The 22,012-nt window shown below is 44.2% G+C and overlaps 1 long non-coding RNA gene across 1 annotated transcript in view; it reads right to left on the reverse strand.

Moving 5' to 3' along the window:
• Positions 1–22,012, reverse strand: part of LOC114005237 (uncharacterized) — a 44,753-nt gene that overhangs the window by 2,691 nt on the left and 20,050 nt on the right. The window contains exon 2 of the long non-coding RNA XR_003547115.1: positions 4,881–5,032. This is a non-coding gene — a long non-coding RNA (uncharacterized LOC114005237). The remainder of the gene's footprint in view (positions 1–4,880; positions 5,033–22,012) is intronic.

A 22,012-nucleotide genomic window follows, 5' to 3' on the forward strand; every position in this document is an offset into this window, starting at 1 on the left:
TTCAATGCACTTTGGGTCACTAGAATCAAGGAGGCAAGAAGATTGAAAAGGTCTGGATTTGAATACAGGTTCAAGGCTTAAAGTAATGCGACCTCAGTCCACCTCTTTAAGACTCGTTTGAAACATATCAACATTAATACCTACTCCGCACGGTTCTTGTAAGAAGTAAGGTCTGTTGCATACCTACTGCGTATGCTAAGAGTTGCTAACATCAGCGAGGACAGAAAAGCCAAGCTCCCTGTCCCTGTGGGGCTTATATTCTGCTGATGAGAAACACGTAGCAAATAAGGCTAAGTGGGATAGAGAGGGACTCAGAGGCTTCCCCGGGGAGACACCATTTGCTCTGAGGCCTGAAGAAGAAAGTACTGTCACCTGGCAGAGGGAATAGCTGGTGCACAGTTGGGGTGGGGACGTGGGCATGAGCTTGGTGTGTTCCAGGAAGCAGAAGAAGGCCACTGTGCCCAAAGTCAGGCGGGCAATGCTCCAGAGGAGCGGGAGGAGAGGCTCTGAGAGGGCTTGGGAGGGAGCTAGGGAGAGGCCTAATGGCCCACTTGGATTTTTATTTTAGGGGGATTAAACACTGGAAGACAACAAGCAAGGGAATTACATAATGTGATTTGAATTTTTTGAAGATTACTGGGTTGTCAGGATTAGAAGTGGGCAAAACTGCATGGCTTCCAGATCAAAGGCTGGGTTGCCAGTCAGGGTAGCCCTGGTGGTGGCTGGGACAGGTGTTCCTCTGCTGCCCGCCAAGAACTGGCCTTAGAAGCAGCTGCTGAGGACTTGGGCCCCACTGCCCAGCTCTAGGAAGGCTGTAGGAACTCCAGAATCTATTCCAATCATTTAAGTAAAGCTCTTATTTTTTCTGCTGCCTCTCAGGCTGGCCTTCCTGCCAATGGCCTCCAGCCAAGAAGAACCTACGCCCCTGAAGCCCCATTCCTTTCAGGGCACAAGATTACATAGCAAAGTTCTCAGGCCTTTTTTTACTTTGTTGTTTTCAAGGTTCATTCTTCTGCCAAAAGGAAGTTGGCACTTCTGAGCTATTATTTGTCATTTGTACTTTAGTAAATGTGAGTTTCTGCTCTCTTATTTATTTATTTATTTTTTAAATAAAGGGACAACTTAGACTCTCAGGTGGGGTTGGTGTGGGGCGCTGGGGAGACAGTTCGCTGCACTGCACAGCACAGTCTGAGAGACTGGAACTGGAACACGAGAGTGCTGACTGTTCAGTTTTCCTAGGCCCGGTCCTGTCTGTTCAAAGGAAGGGCCCAATTCTATTAGATTGAATCTACCCCATTTCAAAGACAGAAGCTTCTGTAACTTCCCAGAGAGCTAATAAACTTTAGCAGGGCTCTAGGAATCCAAATAAAACATCAAAATTCCCCTGGTGGGCCAGTAGGTAGCATGGGTCCCACATGGCCAGCTAAGTGGTTTGAGTCCTGGACCCAGAGGTTTGAGAATCATGCAGGGCACATGTACGTGAATGCCAAAAATCCCAAGAGGAGGCTGAAGAAGAAGGAATTACCTGTGGCCACCACCGCCACCCCCACCCCCACCGGCGATGGTGATTTCCCACTTTCACTTTCCCTATCTCTCTTCCTTTCTCTCTCTAGCATGTGCACACACCTGGTAGAAAAAAAAAAATTCCATGGTAATCATGGGAAGAATTCATCACTCATCAACGGCTCCAGATTTATAGGCCAACCCCAGCCCACATCGGTCCCCTTTAAATGGGTTTAAATAAATTAAAGCACTTAGGATACAATGACAAGATTGGTGCATCTACGGAGAGGTACTGGGTCCAGCTCTATGGCAAGGAAAAGCAAAGGTGGGAAAGAGGCTTATCCATCGGCCACTCAGGACCCTGCCATCCAGCCTAGCAATGGGTGCCCTAGTAGAAGACCAGCTTGCTCCTTCCCAGGCGCACCATCCCTACAACACTTGGTAGGCAGAATCGCCTCTCAGCCTGTTCTCCTCTCCCCATCAATGTCTGCTACCTGCCTGCCAGTGCATCCTGGTGACACAGCAGCCATGCCTGTAGTGGCTTATGGCGGGCTTGTGCCTCCTTACTGGGTCAGTCTCTGGACAGGTGCCAGAGCACTCATCATAGTGCTTATAAGAATGAGGAACATGTGAGTGTTGCATTGGTCATTAGAGCTGTTCATGTATATTCTTACTCTTACACAGTAAAATCACACTGCTACGCTGCCTAACCCCCTTGAAGTCAGTGCAGCTCTTTGGCCAGTGAGCAATAGCCATATGTGTGACTTTCTGCTGAAAGCTGTAAGAGCCAATGGCATTTACTAGGTTCCTTTTTCCACCCTGAAAGTTGGAGGAGCATTGTGTCAGCCCGAGTCCCTGAGTGACTAGGGTATATTGTCCTACTTTAAATATGTAGCACAAGGGAGCCAGACCATGGCACAGCCATAAAACATGATACTTTGACAGGCTGACTTATATGAAGAGGTTTTGCGTTCATGCCCAAAGACCTCCCTGAATACACTAGGCATGGAAATGCCTGTGATCCAGAACTAGCTATGGTTGGGGGAAATGAGGGTATCAAGACCTTGTTGGAAGTGCTGTCCCTTTTAAATCTCTGTCTACCTCTGTCTTCTGTTCATGGAAGAAATAAATATTTTTAAAAATGTTTTGTAAACCAGAAAGATACTTTCATACCTCCCAATGGGGTGTGGTCACACTGCAATCCTTTTTTTCTCCATTTCTCTATCCCAATTAGGATTCTAGGTATGCACACATGCCCAGCATGTTTTTCAAGCCTCCAGATCTGGGATTCAAACTGCGGTCATCATGTGGGATCCAGCACACAATGCACAGCACTAACCACTGCACTGTAGGGCCAGCCCAGACTTTTAAAAAAATATAGCATGAGTGAAAAATAAGCCTTTATTGTTAAGTAGCTGATATGTGGGAGTTATTCATTAATGCAGCATAACAATCTATTCTTATTGGAATAACTGTCCAAAAAAGTGGGAACACATACATAAATAATGTCAAAGAAAGAAGTCAAAATGGAAGATTTTTATAGCACATAAAATGCCATTTCATGTCAACGAAGATGTAAGAGGATTTAAAGCGACACAGTGACTATTTGTTCACAATGGAGTGATTCGGCTTCCTAGTAAAAACAATGTCTAGCTCCCTTACGGTAGGTGAGAGTAGCACCGAGCTCATACTGAGCTGAGTGACCACACGTGTGAAGCCCAAGTGTTGTGCTCAGGCTCCAAGGACGCTGCTTCTGCCGCTTTTCCTTCTGCAGCACGTTCATGACACCATCCACGTTGCATTCCTCCCTTGAGCCAGCAGACTTTCTTCTTTCTTTCTTCCTTTTTTCTTTCTTCCTATTTTCTTTCTTCTCTTTCTCTTTCAGAGGTTTATGCCATAGGGTGCATGCACTCATGAAAGAGAGAGAGAGAGAGACAGTGAGTGGGAAAATGAGAAATCACCCCCAGGGAAGATGGCCATGCCACAATCTATTCTCCTCTATTCTCCTCTTAGGATCTTGGACACAAATGCACATGCGCCTGGCATGATTTTCAAGCCACGAGGTTAAGGACTCGAACTGCAGTCAGCTATGTGGGAATCCAGTGACATAGTCACTGCGTCACCTGCTGGCCCTGTGTTTCTTTTACTAATATGGTACCATGTCTGAAGAGAGTATGGCCAGCTAAATCCTCACGTAACTCCTGACACAGAAGGATGTACTCAGCCACTGGTGACACACTGTATTTGCCAAATGGATTATGGAAAAGACGAGCAATTTGCCTAATGCACTTCTACATTTTAAAGGGTAATATTCCAACCTAATATGGGAAAAGGTATATAACCATACGACCAGCTAGGCACCCAGCCCCCTCAGATAGTTCATTTCCTTAAATGTGTTTTCAGGGGCCAGGTGGTGACACAGGAGTGATGTGACTGAGCCCACATGAGAAAGGTCCTGAGTTCATATCTCAGGGCCTCCCTGAGCCAGCTGGGAGCTCATGCAAATGCCTGTGATCCAAGCTGGCTGAAACTGGGCTGGATCATGGCATCAAGACCTTATTGGGATGTCTGTTGTCTCTCTCTCTCATGGGGAAATAAACAAATGTGTGTTCATCACTAAGGAGCCCCAGGCACCCCCTCCCATGCCCCACCCAGTATGATAACCGAAACCTTGACTTTGATAAAGTGAGCATCAGCCTTGCCTGAGGTGGGCAGAGGAGGGGGAGACAGGCATTTAGCTCACCTCCTCTCATCGTCATCTTCTCTTTCCTTTATCTGGACATGAACCATCAACTTCTCACTGCTGTGTAAAGGGACATGACTATTTCCAGAAATGTCCTAGTCATTTTCCAAGGTAAAATGAAGCCCCTAAACTGCTCCGATATAAGAATTTTGGAAGAGTCACAGCCTTGTTAAGGCAGAGTTTCCCCTGCAGAGGTGAAGGTCTGCAGGGCTGAAGGACTGACTGGGTGTTCTGGCAATTTTGATGCCCCCAGGAATGCAGGTGGCATCTCTGCGTGCACAGAGCTACCATTCTCCTGGCCACAGAAGGGACCTTACCATCACTTCCTGCCTTGTTGACCTCTTGAACTTGAATGAGGTCATTCCAGACATACTGGTTAAAGAAAAGATCAAAATAAGGCAGAAGCCTCATCCCCCTGAGAACAGTTTCCTTTAAAGTGAAGACCAAATTGAATTGAATTCTCAGACCCACTAACGATCTTGTCTAAATTTACATTGACCCACTTAGGGGAGGCTCCAGAACCAAGACAATCTTTTTTAAAAGCACAATTTGGGACACTGTACCCAAGGCGCAGGTGCCCCATAAAGCAGCCAGTGAGTGGCCAGTTTCAAGGTTCCATCCAGCGTTAACTCACCGCCTGTGAGAGCGGGGGCAGCAACGTGCGTCCATGGCAGTAACGGCGAAGGCTGCTGACGGCACTTGAGGGCCACACCAGTGCCAGTGACGCTGCAGGCAGGGCGGTGATGCACAGAGGGCCCCAGTGGTATGCAGGTGTCACCTGGTTGCCTAGAGACACAGATGCAATTGTCACTCTTAGGAGCATCACCAGCCACATACTGACATTTCCACAACATGTAAAGCCGGTTTTAAATCTGCTCTAGCTGGGAGGTAAAACTCAATGGATGAGCATGAGCTGTATCTGCAGGCAGAACCTCTAACTCCGCCCAGCTTTGAGGATGACAGGGTCTCCTTTCCCCAGGCGGAGCACACCTCGTGTGTCCAGGCAGCTGGTACAGTCCAGCAGGCTGCCGTGCACTCACCAGGGAAGGTTGTTCTATTTCCAGCTTCTACCAGCCTGACCCTGCTCTGCCAGACAGTGAGAGGAACGCGAAGGTGGCTTATGAGCCTCACTGGAACCATGAATTACGACCTGTGGCTTTGCAGGCACGCCAATGGTGAGCCCACGCACAGGAGTCTCTGCCCTGTAACCTCACAGTGCTCTGCACACTTTTAGTAGACCGTCAATAAATGTTTGCTGAATCCAACACTCTCATTTTCAGTGTCTTTTTTTTGGGGGGAAGGGGCGGGGTGTGCATTAAAAAGGACTATGTAAAAAAAGAAGGCAACCCTGTCATTTTCAACAATATGGATGAACCTGTTAAACGTTGTGCTAAGTGAAATAAACCAGGCACAGAGAGACAGATACTGCAGGACCTCTAAAATCTAAAAAAGTAGCACTCAGTGATGCAGAGAGAGTAGAACGAGGGTTACCAGGGGCTGGGAGAGACAGGGGTGGGTAAGGGAGGTGCTGGTCAAAGAACACTTGTCGTTAGGCAGGAGGAGTAAGTTTCAGAGATCTATTGTACAACCTGGTGATTAGAGTTAATAATAGTGTATCGTATAATTAAAAATTGCTAAGAGTAGATTTTAAGTGTTTTCACTACAAAACAAGTAAGTATGTAAGGTAATAGACAGGGTAATTAGCTCACTTCAGTCATTCCATAACGCACATATACATACATCAAAGCATGATGCTATATGACATAAATATATATGATTTTTGTCAATTTAAAAAATAATCAATAAAATTTAAGAAATATGGTCTCAGTCATGTGATTTGAAAGACTCATTCTTTTGTAAAACACACATAAAACACAATAGCAAGCACATCGTAATGCCGATAGCCACGGTTTGCTTCCTAATTGCTGCTTTTCACACACATCATTCCTTCACTGTAGTTAGGACTTGGGTCCACAATATAGTGCCTTTTTCCCCATGGGTCACTTTCTCGACCTGTCTACAAATCTCTCTTGCTCAGGTCTTCTGATGACTTGGGTCCTCCCCAAAACACTAACTGCTGCCCCTGGGAGGCTCTTAGTGATCCTTGCTCCCACTCAGATTCCACTTGAGGGGTCTCCAGGAGACACTGAAATAGGTCCTGAGCTAGTTCAGGCTCAGAGGAAGAGAATGACAGAAAAAAGAAGGTACAGAAACCTCACCTCTGCCTCCTTAAGCCTTCCTCCCCCCAGGGCCCCAGGAAAATTGGCTGGGCCTAATATAATGAAAAAAGAATAACTATTTATATGTGTGTGTGTGTGTGTGTGTGTGTGTGTGTATGTGAGCGACATAAATTAAAAATTTATAGAAATATTAGGGAAGAAAAAGTAGTATAGGAGAGAAAAATTTAGCTAAGTAAAGCAGGCAAGTCATAATGGTTTATAATGGTTACAAAAACTACCAGAAACTCTGACATTTAAAAAGGTATAACAATCTGCAGTGAAACATTTGTATGTTGTTTGCTCACTAAATATTTAAGAAATCCCAGATAATATATGAAACTAAGCTTCAAATACACCTAGCACAATGATTTCCAGAAAGCTGCTGTTTTTGAAAAGAACAGCCACTTGTGGTAGGACAATGCTGCTGACCTTTCAAACATGCTGACTATTTTACTTTCAGCAGCTTATTTTAGAACCAGAACTATCAGCCTGAACATTGATAAGAAAAGAAATTCTGTAAGGTTTTAAGAGACAATAAGAAATGACAACAGAAGAAAGGACCAAAAATTGCCATACAACAATGATATCTCCACTCTCTTTAAATAAATGTTCATATTTAATTACGATGACCTAATGCATATTTATAATGAAAAAAAAAAACAAATATATATATGTGTGTGTGTGTGTGTGTGTGTGTGTGTGTGTGTGTGTGTCCACTCCTGTCTTCATCACAACCCTCTGATATCCATTCTTCTATTAATCGTGTAGGTGAAGCCATCATGAAGAGTTTATAATTATTGGCTAACTAGTGAGCAGGGTGAGCTTGGACCAGGGTGTGTTTACATTGCCCATTGTAGCTTTTTTGTTTGTTTTTTGAGAGGTTTTTGCTATAGGGCGCATGCACTCGCCAGACAGACAGAGACATAGAGACAGAAAGCGAAAAATCACCCCCCCCAGGGGGGATGGTCACGCTGCAATCCCTTCTCCTCCATTCTCCTCTTGGGATCCTGGGCACGCACACACACGCGCCTGGCATGAGATTTAAGCCACCGGGTCCAAGACGCGAACTGTGGTCGACTACGTGGGAGTCCAGCGACATAGCCATTACACTAAATGCTGGTTCCCATTGCCCATTGTGTTTTAAGCTAGTGCAGACATTGATACCTGTAGATGCCTATCCTGCCACTAAGCTAGATGATAAAGAAATGTTTGATGTCTCTGCCTCTATTCCTGGATTAGCTACTATTATTTTCTTCCAGTTTGTCTAATTACCTTTCTCTCCACCCATCCATCCACCTATCCTATATTGATTTCACTCTTTGGTTTATACTGGGGCACTGGTTATTAAGGGTTCTCCACGGGATTCTCCCAGAAAGAAAGAGGATGAGAGGAAGCTCACAGGGGCAGTACGAGAACAGCGACACACTATGAGAAGGGACTTTCTCCAGGAAAATATCTATCTGCATGGCTCACTCCCACCAGGGAAGAGGTGCTTAGTAAATCTCCTCCTGGGCACTAGCAGTCACCTCCCACTTCAGATGTCCCCAAGGGATGGTGTCATCTCCAAAGTCACACCTCCCTCCCAAGTGGGCCAGCTGCATCTCTGAGTGACGGCTCTGGGCAAGGTGGCTACCCAACACTAAGCAACTAAAGAAAAGCTTCCTCCTCTTCTCCTGCTCACAGCTGTGCACCAGCATCTTCTGGGGCAAGGAGTGATGTTCTTTTGTACCACTTGCTCTTTCTCCTATGCATGAAGTGCAAGAAAGTGAACCACAGGGACAAGCAGATGGTGTAATGGTTATGCTGCTGGACTCGCATGTAGTTGACTGTGGTTCAAGTCCCAGATCTAGCAGCTTGAAACTCACGCTGAGTGTGTTGTGCATGTGTAACCAAGATCCTGAGAGGAGAATGGAGGAGGGAAGATTGCAGTGTGGCCATCCCCCCCGGGTGTGTGTGTGTGTGTGTGTGTGTGTGTGATTTCTTGCTTTCTGCCTCTCAGTCTCTTCGGCAAGCACACATGCCCTATAGCAAAAAATCTCCTTTAAAAAAAAGAAAGTGAGCCATGATTACAGTTCCTGTAGGCCCCAGCACCATCCTATTGGTCATGATAAGTTTTCCGTGGACCACGGACCAGCTGCAGTCCTACTTCCCTCCTGGTCCGACTGCTGCGACACTGCCCAGAAGCTCCCAGGCCTTGTGTGTCCTGTACCTGTGCAGTTTCCCTTTCCGTCAGTCCAGCCGCACCGTTACTACGTGGCTACGGTTTTAGCTTAAAAGTCTGGTTACGCAGCCATATTCCAGTCAAGATTCTTTATCAGTTAGTCAAAAAATATTTATTAACCATCGACCACACCCCACTCTCAGCTCCAGGGATTCTAGAGATCAGTAAGTAGACACCCTGCCTGGTCTCAAGGACTGACTCCTCCGAGTCCAGTGGAAGAGAAAGGTACAATCCCGCTTCCCAGCAGCACTTGGTGCCATGGGTGCACAGAGAGGGCAGGCCTAATTCTACCTCAGGGATAGAAACCCATCATTTTCCCAGGGGTGTTTAGTCCCTCTTAGAGATAAGATTCTTAACTTAGGGCCCACTCTTTTCTATTTTTTTTTTTAAGTTTTATTTACTTATTTCTTCATGAGCAAAAGAGAGGTGAGAGGGCACCCCCTTCCATTCCCAACAAGGTCTTGATGCCACAATCCACACCCAGCCTCAGCCAGCTCTGGACCATAAGCACATGTGTGCCCAGCATACTTGGGTCTCTGGATGCAAACCCGGAAACTTGCCGTGTGGGTCAGCCGCACACAGCATTGTATTTGACCGTGGCACCACCTGTCTGGCCCTATCGGTCATTTTCTCTTTTTTTAAATTTATGAGAGTGCATGTGCGCATACGTGAAAGTGAGAAAGAGAGGGAGAGACAAGAACCCTTCACAGGGTCTGGTGATGCCACATTCTTCTTCCAGTCCTCCAGGCTGTCAGATCTAGACACTTCGTCCCCATGCCCAGCACAGTTGACCTGGCTAGTGTCTCAAACCATAGCCACCACATGGGATCTGCTTCTCTGAGCAATGTGCCACAGAGCTGTTCCTCAGTCATTGTTTTCTTTCTTTCTTTTTTTTTTTTTTTTTTTTTTTTTTTTTTTTTTTGGAGGGATTTTTGCTATAGGGCGCGTGCACTCACCAGACAGACAGAGACAGAGAGACAGAAAGTGAGAAATCACCCCCCAGAGGGGATGGCCACGCCACAATCCCTTCTCCTCCATTCTCCTCTCGGGATCTTGGGCATGCATGCATACGCGCCAGAGTGAGTTTAAGCCACCGGGTCCGGGACTCGAACCGTGTTCTACTACATGAGAGTCCAGCGACATAGCCATTATGCTAACTGCTGGTCTCAGTTATTGTTTTCTATATAGAAAATATCTAGCTAGGTTCTGTAATTCAGAACTTTCAAAGAGGGACAGAATAATGTGTTGAGTTGGACTAAATGTACACGTAAATTAAGAAGCATTACACTGTAGCACCCATCCGCATTAGAGTAATAAGCAATTGTAGGCTCTGGTTGTGGCTCCCCACTTCCTTCTCATTTAGGAGGTAGTAGCACCTCCTAACCAGCATGGCCGGGGCAGATACAGTCTCATCTCATTCCCACTAGTGCTTCTCTGTCTGGGCTCCTGGGACTGATTCCTCAGAGCTCTCTGTTGACACAATTACTAAAAGGACCACCTTCATCCATTGGCCTCTTTGAACAGACATGCGTGCCTTCAGTGGGTTCCACTAGGTGCTATCTAGAAAGCTGCAGCTCCCTTCTTTTGAACTGGGTGCTGTGGTTAGTGTCATTCTTCCTTCTCCAGGGTCAGCAGTCTTGGTAAATGAGTGTCCTTTGGGCCGTAACTGCAGCAATGAGAAAAGTAGTCATTCCCTTTGGAATCTGATCAGCAAACAGGTCCCCCACTGCACAGACAAAAGAACAACAGAACAATTTCTGTGTAACCTGGGAATGGTAGGGTCACCATGAAACTCCGAATCACTTCGTGATGTGTATTGCATGCACTACAGAGTCTGGGAAGTATGGATAGCAGAGGAAATAATACCAAGAGAGATCTGGAAGAAATAGAACTGAGGTCTCTGTGAGGTTGAAATGAAAACAAAATGAAGGAAAAAGTTTGATGGGAAGTCGTGGCTGTATTTATTAGGACTAAGATTGACTTTGAGGGACAAAAAACTTCAAAGAACAGCGCCTTACACGAGATTGAGACTTATGTCTCTTTGACACAAAGGGAGGCAATGCATGGCTATTAGGGAGCACTGAGATCATAAGGAACCCAGGTTTCTTCTCTACGGTAGCCCTGTCAAGCTCAACATGATAGCTTCTAACTTATGATCCAAAATAGCTGCTCAAGTCCCAGTCGTCGCATCTTTATTTCACTTAGCAGGAAGTAGGAAAGAATAAAGAATGAATGGCCTCATCCCTGTCTCAGAAATGGCACATACTAAATCTGCTTACATACCATTGAGCTAGAATTTAGATTCTTACATCCAGTCAGAAGGCAAAATGGAAGGATATAGGCTTTATCCTACACAACCTATTCCCCCTGGGGGCAGCTGAAAGCTTTCTAGCAGTTTCTGTGAATAGCCTGAGTAAAACATTGATGTTACAGTCTCAGAGAGGAACACTTCCAGGTGATGACCAAAAAAAAAAAAAAAAAAGCCTCCACAGGAACAAGTAGTCTAAAGACAGTCAGCGAAGTCATTGGCTCAGCCTCAGTGGTGCGGGTAGTATGGCACTGCTCTGCAATGCTGGAGCCACATGGAAGACTGCAGTCAGATCCCAGGGCAACCTGAAATATGAGCTTGTGACCCTGGCTGGCTGCAGAGCCAGGGGTGGGGTGGGGTTGGGATCATGGCACAATGATACCCTGTCAAAGGTGCCACCCCCTTCTTTCTACTCCTTCTCTCTAAAGAAATAAAACTTTTTAAAAAAAGTGTAGGTCATCAACGTATTGATATCAAAGGGCAGCGGGGCTTATCTCCTGGAAGGATCATTAACAGTGTGAAGGATGAACCCTCACAGGTTAACTGAGGAGTTAGGTAGGTTCTGAGGCCACTCACGAAACTGTAGCCACATAGCAGACCTTGCAGCCACATGGACTATTGACTTAAGTTTATCCTGTAAGTATGTCAACTCAAGGAACCAGGAACCTTCTCTGCTATCTACTCACCACCTCCTTATTTTTAACTGTTTGAGAGTGCATGTGCTCACTAAAGAGAGACAAAGAAAGAGGGAAAAAGCACCCGCTAATGGAGCATGGTCACACCACAATCCCTTCTCCTCCATTGCTCCAACATCAAGATGTTAGGCATGCACACACATATACCCAGCATGTTTTTTAAGTGCTAGGGATGAGAGTCCAACTGTGGTCAGCCATGTGGCACCCAACTCCCTTAACCACCAGGCTATGGGGCCAGTCTTGCTATCTCTCTTCTGATTTCTCACAATAGGGGAGACATTGGACACACAATAAATACAAATTTAAAGAGTAAAAACACTCATGAGATTCCAAAAAATACAACCAATTATGTTCTTGTCCCCACACGCCGTTGCTGACTCAGCACTGGGGAAATGACATGTATTATTTCTGTTCTGCTACAGCATTTTGGGAAACTGTCCAGCTTAAGAGCTTACTCACAGTTATCTGAAGGTTGCAAATACTAGCAGGAAAAAAAAAACAAGGAAGTTTTGCTTATGCTGTATAGGTATAGTAGTCTGAAAATAGTCTAAGAATTAGAGAGCAGCATCTGCTTCTAAAACAGCCAAATGGAAGGGAATTCTTTTTCTGTATTCATCACTAAATACTAGAAAGAGTCACTGATTTGGAGAGAAAGAGAGAGCACGTGACTGCTTTCCTTTCTTCTGTGAAGTTACAAAGCAAATCCATTGATCTGTGCACTCAGAAGGCATGCATCTAGCAACTCAGAGGGACTGAGGGTCCCGTGTCTGCTCACCATGCAGACGGTGGCAGAGAGGCTGACCCACAGGCTGAGTGTGGGATGGCGTGGGATGCAGGGGGCTCACTGGGACTGGTTTCCCTGACAGCCAGCTCCCAGTGGCTTTTATCCGCCCAGTGTTAGAGTAAGGAAAACAAACAGGTGGAGTTTGGCCAGTTGAGACAATCAGAATCCTGAAATGGCTTCATGGTGATCTAAACACAGGTTCTAAAGCGGGTGAGATCCAGGTCTAATCAGGTTAATGCCAAGATCGAAGAAGAGCAGTTCCATGTTCACGCGGAGCTGAAGAAAAAAACCACCTTAGCTATCTTCTGCCTTGAAACCCTTGATTAGGAAGTCCCACCCTCTCCTTTTGTTTGTTTTGGGTGAGAATTGTAAGTATATCTATCTGGTTAATATTTATAGCAGGAGAGGAAAAAATATTCCTTGTTTTCCTAAGCTTACACTCCAGAAGAAATTGGTTATTCCTTTTTTTTTTTTTACAACAATAGAATAAGGACCAGAAGTTGGCATAATGGCTATGTTGCTGGACTCCCATGTAGTTGACCGTGGTTCGAGTTTTGGACCCGGTGGCTTAAACTCATGCCAGGCATGTGTGCATGCGTGCCCAAGATCCCAAGAGGAGGATGGAGGAGAAGGGATTGCGGCGTGGCCATCCCCCCTGGGGGGTGATTTCTCTCTTTCTGTCTCTCTGTCTCTCTCTGTCTTTCTGGCAAGTGCACGTGCCCTATAGCAAAAACCTCTCCAAAAAAAACCCCAACAGAATATAGATAATAATAAAGAATAATAAAACACTACCCATGAACCCACCATTCAAAATGAGTACTTAACTTTAACTTTTTGTTCTTGTTACCAAGCGTATATGCTTGCTGGAGAGAGGCAGAGAGACAAAGAGGAGAAAACACCCTTCATGGGAAATGGTCACACTTCAGTCCCTTCTCCATCTCTCCCTCCTTTCAGGATTTTGGGCATGCACATGCTGGCGTGTTTCTCGAGCTGTTGGGTCCAAGACTCACACCTCACACTTGGCCATGTAAGACCCAGCTGCCTTAACCACCAGGCTGTGGAGCCAGCTGGAATAGTTAACATTTGTTGACGTTTATATATCATATACATTAAAATTGATTCTTGTTACTTGGCATAGTTATATTCTATAGAGCTGCAAATCCTGAGTTAGGAAATACAGAATCATTGCCCCAGGGGAAACACAAGGTTAACCACTAGAAAGCGTCTTGTGTATATATCCATAAAAAGAACGTGAGTAGTTCTATAGGGTTTATACATGTTTTTACATAAACAATATACAGGGTTCCAATATTCAGCAACTTGCTTTTCCATTTAATCATATGTTTCCAAGATCTATCAATATTGAAATACATAGATCTAATTCATTCACTGAAACATCGGTGAAGTAATTCTCAGCGTAGCAATTAGATGATATTCATCATCAAATGTTTCGAGTACTTTCAGTGAAAAGCTATTCTTTATCATAGCCTAAAATAGTTGTCTTTAAAAAAGTCTGGTTATCAGGACCAGCAGATGGCATAATGTTTACATCGCTGGACTCCCATGCAGTTGACTGCAGTTTCAATCGCGGACACAGCAGCTTAAAACTCATGTCAGGCACATGTGCGTGCATGGCCAAAATCCCAAAAGGAGAATGGAGGAGAAGGGACTGCGGCATGGCCATCCCCTCTGGGGGTCAATTTCTCGTCTTTTTTTATCTCTCTGTCTCTCTCGATCTCTCCAGTGGGCAACGTGCCCTATAGCAAAAATCTCTCTTAAAAACAATTTGGTCATATTATTCCTTGATTATAGTATATGGTGTAGAATATAATGAGAACCCCTTAGTATAGCAATGTCAACTTCAGTCTGACCCCAGGACCATTTCTCTGGTATCATCTCCCATCACTCAATCCTGTGCAATCCATGCTGTGACACACTTCTTTTTCATGTCTTTGGCCTTTGCAAATACTAACAATTTTGCCAGGTGGGTTATTGCATGTGTTCTTTGTCTGGCAAACTCCTCAACAACCTTCAAAACCCAACTTAAATTTTCTTCAGAGGCAGATTTACCATGAAGTCAATGAAACCTTGAACTCTAGGCTTTTTATTTATACAGGCCTTTACCAATACCATGAAAGAGATTTTAGCAATGTATTCATATTTGTTGTTTTTTAAAATGTTTATGATTAAAATTATTTTTTGTAAAAGGGCTATCCCAGTTGTATAACCTTCAGTTCCCTGCAACCCTGGATATTCCCCAGTCACCACTCTTGTGAAGCTTTCTAGGACCAACACTTACCACAGTGTAGTATGGCTTATCAGCTCACATATGACTTGCCAAGACCTTAAAGAATTTCTGTTAGTATATTTGTCTCAGCTGTAGGTAACCAACAAACATGTATTAAATACATATCAGTGATGATAAGATAAACAGAAGTTTGTGCTTTTATTTGGTAATAATTCTACCATTTTTAGACCCTACTACCTCCCATCTTTAGAAAGAGCCTTCCAACTGCTTGCTCACTGGGCACCAGCAGGCAGAGGGGCCAGAGAGGGTCAGATGACAGCAAAGAGAGGCAAGAGGATTTCAGGAATATTGTGGGAAAGGATGTGAAGTGAAATCATAAAAGAATAGGAACAAATAAAAATGAAGTCGAAGGGCCAGGCAGTAATGCAACAGTTGCACAACTGGACTCACGTGAGAAAAGTCCTAGGTTTGCATCCCACAACCTCCCTGAGTACACCAAGCAGGCATGTGCCCATGACTCAGCCCAGCTGAAGATGGCAGTAGGCTGCGATATGAGGGCTCTGTTGGAGGTGACTTTCTCTCTCCTTCTCAGAAGAAAGAAGTAAACATTTTTTTAAATGAGGCTGAGTTTAGAGAAGGAGACAATAACATGCATCCATAGTCTGGAAAGAACTTATATTTTAGGTGGTGGGGTGATTTCATTTTAAAATAAAGGGAAAAATAGAAGGTACATTTAAAAAAAAAAGAGGTATGAAGAAAATAGGAATTTAGTTACAGTTGAGTGGCTTAAATTTGAAACTCCAGTTAATCTTGCACCCTAACTTGCACCCACACTTGCTATTTTTTCTGCTGGAAAGCCTTCCCCTGTCAACTCTCACCCATCTTTCAAGAACCAGCTTGGCTGTGACTTCTCTAAAACCGTTCCCTCCCTCGTGCCCCAGATTTCATTTCTCCCTCAGCTCTGCAACCAAAACTATAAATACAGCGTCAAGCGTGTGTTGTTTTGCTTATTTTAAGTATCCGTGTAATTTCTGAACTATGCAGATATAAACTATTTTTTGTATTTTTATCTGAAATCTTAACTTTCTCACAATCAACTATAAAATTGTTGTGTTTTATACTTCAAGTCATCTTTTTATCCCATGTACCCTAGGATTGAGTTATGGTCTAGAGGGAAAAAAAAAAAAAAAAACCCGACATTGTTCTGCTTGTGAGAGGCAAGGAGGCAGGCCAAAGCAAAAGGCAGAACCAAAAGACGTTTGAAAGCACTTCCCATGGGAAAGAATGTCACATCTGAAAACAGATGCCTCCGTTGTTTCCTCGGTTTAAGCGGAAGTTATGTGCTCTGTAAAACTGCAGTTGAAACCAGTGCTGCAGAGCAAGATGTTCCTTAGCTCCTGTTTGCAGTTATTAGTATGTCCAAGACAGACTTGAATAGAACCTAAGATCATTCAAAATTTAAGTAGTGAATGCAGCAATCAAAATGTCACTGAGTTAGAGGAATGAATGAATAATTTAGCTCACTAAAAGTTAACATTTAGAAAAGACCAGACTTGCAAATTCCAGGAGACAGAGACAGCCTGGAATAAGATGGCCCCCTCACTTCAATTAAAACCAAACAAAACTGACCATGGAATCTACATGTTGACCTTCCAGACACCCCACTTTTTGGGTGGGAGTACATTCAGACTTGCAGACACAGAGTGATTCAAACACCCCAACAGAGCTCCCAAGAAAAGTATTCGGTCCTAGTTCATCCAACACTTCCTGAGTGTCCACCAAGCCTGGGAGTAGGTTGAGTGCTGGAAATGCAGAGATGCATAAAACCATCAGCACTGTGAGGACTCGTGGGTTGGTAGGGTTGATGAGAAAGACAAGGAGATCGTGCATCGTTTAGTGTGTAATAAAGCTAGGATGAGGACAGTGAGAGCCAGGGAGGCCCACTTCCCTAGGCTTGTGTTTGTGGGACCAGATGTTTGGTATAAAATCTAAATACCTAGACAGCATCCTAAAGACTCCCTAGGTTCTTAGGCACCGGGGGACTGTCAGAGGGCACCAGGCGTCAACAGCAAACTTGGTCAAGACCTCACAAAGTCAGCCTTGCTGTTTCATCCCATCATCACTACGAGGCCTGGAGCTTTCTCTGCTTTGGATGTCCTCACCTCCTCTGTCTACCTGGAAGTCTGTATGCCTCTGTAACACTGAGACACATGCTTTATTTCCCTGCTGAAGCCTCTCTTGACTGTCCCAGAGAGACTCAGGTATTCAGCTGGCATATGTAGCAGTAATAATCACACCCTACTGTGACTGCTCCTTGTCTGACTCACTAGATGCTCAGCTAGCAGACAGCAAAGACCATGTTTTATCTTCTCTGCGTGTGCGGAGCCTGCCAAGCAAGGCACTCAGCTAATGTGTGTTAAAATGAATGAGGTTGTTTTGGTTTGTTTAGCCAGAGAACATGGCTTCTCCTTTAACAACAACAACAAAAAAAGCCTGATGCTCTAAAATACTCTTTTTAGATTCAGATTTTAGGTAATTTCTTGGGCACGTATGAGAGGTGAGGCTATGAGACAATGAAGTGAATGTGACTCCAAAGAGTGACAAGCTGCTCTGAGGATAGATGGGACACACAGCTGTTTTTTCTTTTTTCTTTTTTTGGAGAGGTTTTTGCTACAGGGCGCATGCGTTCGCCAGACAGAGAGAGACAGAGAGACAGAAAGTGAGAAATCACCCCCCCAGGGGGGATGGCCACGCCGTAATCCCTTCTACTCCATTCTCCTCTAGGGATCTTGGGCACGCTTGCACACGCGCCTGGTGTGAGTTTAAGCCACCGGGTCCGGGACTCGAACCGTGGTTGACTACATGGGAGTTCAGTGACATAGCCATTACGCTAACTGCTGGTCCCCACACAGCTGTTTTGTCTGGTAGAGGTGGAGGAAGACATGGCTACCCAAAAAAGTATGTAAGGGCCCAGCCTCGGTGGCACAGTCAGGGTACTGAACTGCAGTGCCGAAAGCTACGTGGTTTGGATCTCTAGGTCAGCCTGAAAATACCACAGGTGCATGTGCTCAAGACCTTAAGGAGCTGGAAGGCTGGGGGAATGGGACTGCAGTGTGACAAGACCTTGTCAAGGGTGCTTCTCTCCTCTCTCTCTCTCTCTTTCTCTCCACCTCCCCAAGCATATGTATGAATATCACGAATAAAATCGACGAACTTAAAAAGGACAGGGGCTAGGTAGGAAGAAAGCTAAAATGCTAACAAATTCTCAAGCATGAATGACCTGAGCACAACAATTTGAAATACAGTAACTGGAAGCCCCAGACAGAAGGATGGAGCGGGCAGAAGGTGATGCCTGTACTCACATGAGAGTTCTTCTCCAAGGGCCTCCATCGGGGACTCACGAGAAGATTGGGGCCAGACCTAAGAGTCTGCCTGACACTGAGGCAGGAGCAGAAGGATTTGAGAAATCCCTCTCAATGCAGAGAAACAGACAATGCAGAGTAACAAGTAACGCCCGTCTGTGGTGGGCCTGTAGGCCCTTGATGAAGGCCGAGATGGGGAAGGAAGGCTGAGAAAGGCCTTCCCTAGCACAGGCTCCACTCAAAGCACAGGAACAGCAGACACCGCAGGGGCAGGCACAATGAAAATGCATGTGGTGCCCTTAGGGCAACCAGAGCAACAATCCCAAACCCCAACAGCCACTGAGAGGATGGACTCTGCTCCCAACTCACAGCCTGAGGAAAGCAAAGCCGCACTTCCAGGTCACAACCCAGTCACTGCCAGTCTTTTGGCAACTACACTCCTAGTCCCTCTAACTCTCAGCTCTCTGTGGTCTGTCTTAGAAATTCTAGCTCCCTGGGAACCAGCAGTTAGCGTAATGGCTATGTCGCTGGACTCCCATGTAGTCGACTGCGGTTTGTGTCCTGGACCCAGTGGCTTAAAACTCACGCCAGGCGCGTGTACGTGCGTGCCCAAGATCCCGAGAGGAGAATGGAGGAGAAGGGATTGCGGCATGACCATCCCCCCTGGGGGGTGATTTCTCGCTTTCTGTCTCTATGTCTCTCTCTGTCTATCTGGCGAGCGCACGCGCCCTATAGCGAAAACCTCTCCAAAAAAAAAGAAAGACAAGAAAAAGAAGAAAAAAGAAAAAAGAAAGTAAGAAGAAATTCTAGCTCCCTGAATGCTCCACGTGGACTCCTCAGCTTGGGGAGACTGCCAGGCTCTGTGAGGGTCTCCTTTCCGGGGCCACAGCTTGGAGAATCTCCAGGCGGCCAGCCAGGACCATCACAGGCTCTCCTGTCTTGTCTGGCCTCTCCCAGGATGACTATCCTGTGCTATTCGTTGTCCAGTGTAGAAACCATCATTTCATACAGTTTCTCCAGGTTTTCAGTGTTTTACAGCTAGTGGTAAATTTGGTCCTTGTTACACCATAATGGCCAGAAGCAAAAGCTCATTTGATTTTCCACAAGTGTGCCCCAAAAATACAGTAGAGAAAAGAAAGTCTTTTCAATGAATGGTGTAGAAACGACTGGATTCTCACATGGGTGAAAAACAAAAAAAACAAAAAAAAAAACAAAACAACTCTATACCTTTCTCCCATAATATAGAAAATGTTACTTAAACATAAACATAACAGTTAATCTAAACATAATAGCATTCTTAAAGGAAAACGTATACACTTATGACTTGAGAGTAGGAAAACGGTTTTTAGACAAGAAACAGAAAAGAAAAACCATTAAAAGAAAAAAACTATAAATTAGATTTCATTAAAATTAGAAAATTTTGCTCACCAAGTGACTATTAGGAAATCGAATAGGTGAGCCAGCAAAGTGGTACGGTGGTTCAGTCACTGAATTCCACACGACCTGACTGTGAGGTCAGTCCTGGACCCAGAGGCTTGAAAAACAAGCCAAGCACATGTCCATGAGTGCTCAAAATCCCAAGAGGAGAATAAAGAAGAGATTAAAGAATGGTCATCCCTCCTGGGGGTGATTTCTCACTTTCCCTCTCTCTGTCTCTCTCTCTCTAGCAAGCATGTGTGCCCTATGGAAAATATTTAAAAAGAAAGAAAAGAAAATGAATAGGAAAGCCACAGAACTCCTATAACTCAAAAATAAAAGGATAATGCAATTAAAAAGTGGTCAAAGATTATGATCAGATACTTTATAAGGAAGATATACAAATGGAAAAAAACACACACACACACATGAAAAATTGTCCAGCACCATTAGTCATTGGGGAGAAGCAAATAAATAAAACCCAAAGACATACCACTACATAGCCATCAGAATGGCTGAAATCACAAACACAACACCAAATGTTGATGTGAAAGTGGAGTAACTGGAACTCATATATTATTGTGGATATACAGTTGCATGTAGCAGTTTCATGTGAGACTAAACATACACCTACTCTACGGCCCAGCAATACTATCCTAGGCATTTATCCAAGTGAAATGAAATATATGTGACTGGCTCCATAGCACAATGGATAAACACTGGACAGAGAAAGCTGGATCCCACATAGACCAGAGTTTGAGTCCTGGCCCTGGCAGCTTGAGAAACATGGTGGGCACACATGCACCTATGCTCAGGATCTTGGCAGAACGGGGAATTGGAGGAAAAAGAATTGTGTTGTGATGAGGCACTGTTGGGATGTTCTTTCCCTCTCTCTTTCTCTCATGTATATAGCTTCTGGTGAAAGAGAGAGAGAAAGAGAGACAACTCTATACCTTTCTCCCATAATATAGAAAATGTTACTTAAACATAAACATAACAGTTAATCTAAACATAATAGCATTCTTAAAGGAAAACGTATACACTTATGACTTGAGAGTAGGAAAACGGTTTTTAGACAAGAAACAGAAAAGAAAAACCATTAAAAGAAAAAAACTATAAATTAGATTTCATTAAAATTAGAAAATTTTGCTCACCAAGTGACTATTAGGAAATCGAATAGGTGAGCCAGCAAAGTGGTACGGTGGTTCAGTCACTGAATTCCACACGACCTGACTGTGAGGTCAGTCCTGGACCCAGAGGCTTGAAAAACAAGCCAAGCACATGTCCATGAGTGCTCAAAATCCCAAGAGGAGAATAAAGAAGAGATTAAAGAATGGTCATCCCTCCTGGGGGTGATTTCTCACTTTCCCTCTCTCTGTCTCTCTCTCTCTAGCAAGCATGTGTGCCCTATGGAAAATATTTAAAAAGAAAGAAAAGAAAATGAATAGGAAAGCCACAGAACTCCTATAACTCAAAAATAAAAGGATAATGCAATTAAAAAGTGGTCAAAGATTATGATCAGATACTTTATAAGGAAGATATACAAATGGAAAAAAACACACACACACACATGAAAAATTGTCCAGCACCATTAGTCATTGGGGAGAAGCAAATAAATAAAACCCAAAGACATACCACTACATAGCCATCAGAATGGCTGAAATCACAAACACAACACCAAATGTTGATGTGAAAGTGGAGTAACTGGAACTCATATATTATTGTGGATATACAGTTGCATGTAGCAGTTTCATGTGAGACTAAACATACACCTACTCTACGGCCCAGCAATACTATCCTAGGCATTTATCCAAGTGAAATGAAATATATGTGACTGGCTCCATAGCACAATGGATAAACACTGGACAGAGAAAGCTGGATCCCACATAGACCAGAGTTTGAGTCCTGGCCCTGGCAGCTTGAGAAACATGGTGGGCACACATGCACCTATGCTCAGGATCTTGGCAGAACGGGGAATTGGAGGAAAAAGAATTGTGTTGTGATGAGGCACTGTTGGGATGTTCTTTCCCTCTCTCTTTCTCTCATGTATATAGCTTCTGGTGAAAGAGAGAGAGAAAGAGAGAGAGGAAGAGAAAATAAGAGAGAAAGAAAGAGAGAAAAAGGAGAGAGAAAGAAAATATATGCCACAAAAAGAATGCTCATATTTATAATATCCCAGACTGAAAACTTCCTGGTGCCTATCAATAGAAAAATAAATATATAAACTACAGTGTATTTATGTATTGTGATGCTTCTCAGTAATCAAATGGGACAAACCACCAATACACAAAACAACATGCATGAATCTCAAAAACATGGTAAGTAAAAGAAGCCAGACAAAAAATAAATATATACAGCCATATATTGTATATACTGTATAATTATATTTATTTGAAATTCTATCCTAAGCAAAACTACTATATGAATGAAAGAGAGGTATCCATCAAAAAGAAAAAAAATGAACTCCATGATAGAAAGAAAATTATATTGGTGGTGCCTTTCGGGAGGGAAGA

This window comes from Tupaia chinensis, unplaced genomic scaffold (genome assembly GCF_000334495.1).
Source record: "Tupaia chinensis unplaced genomic scaffold, TupChi_1.0 Scaffold143584_1, whole genome shotgun sequence".
Taxonomy (NCBI): Eukaryota; Metazoa; Chordata; class Mammalia; order Scandentia; family Tupaiidae; genus Tupaia; species Tupaia belangeri.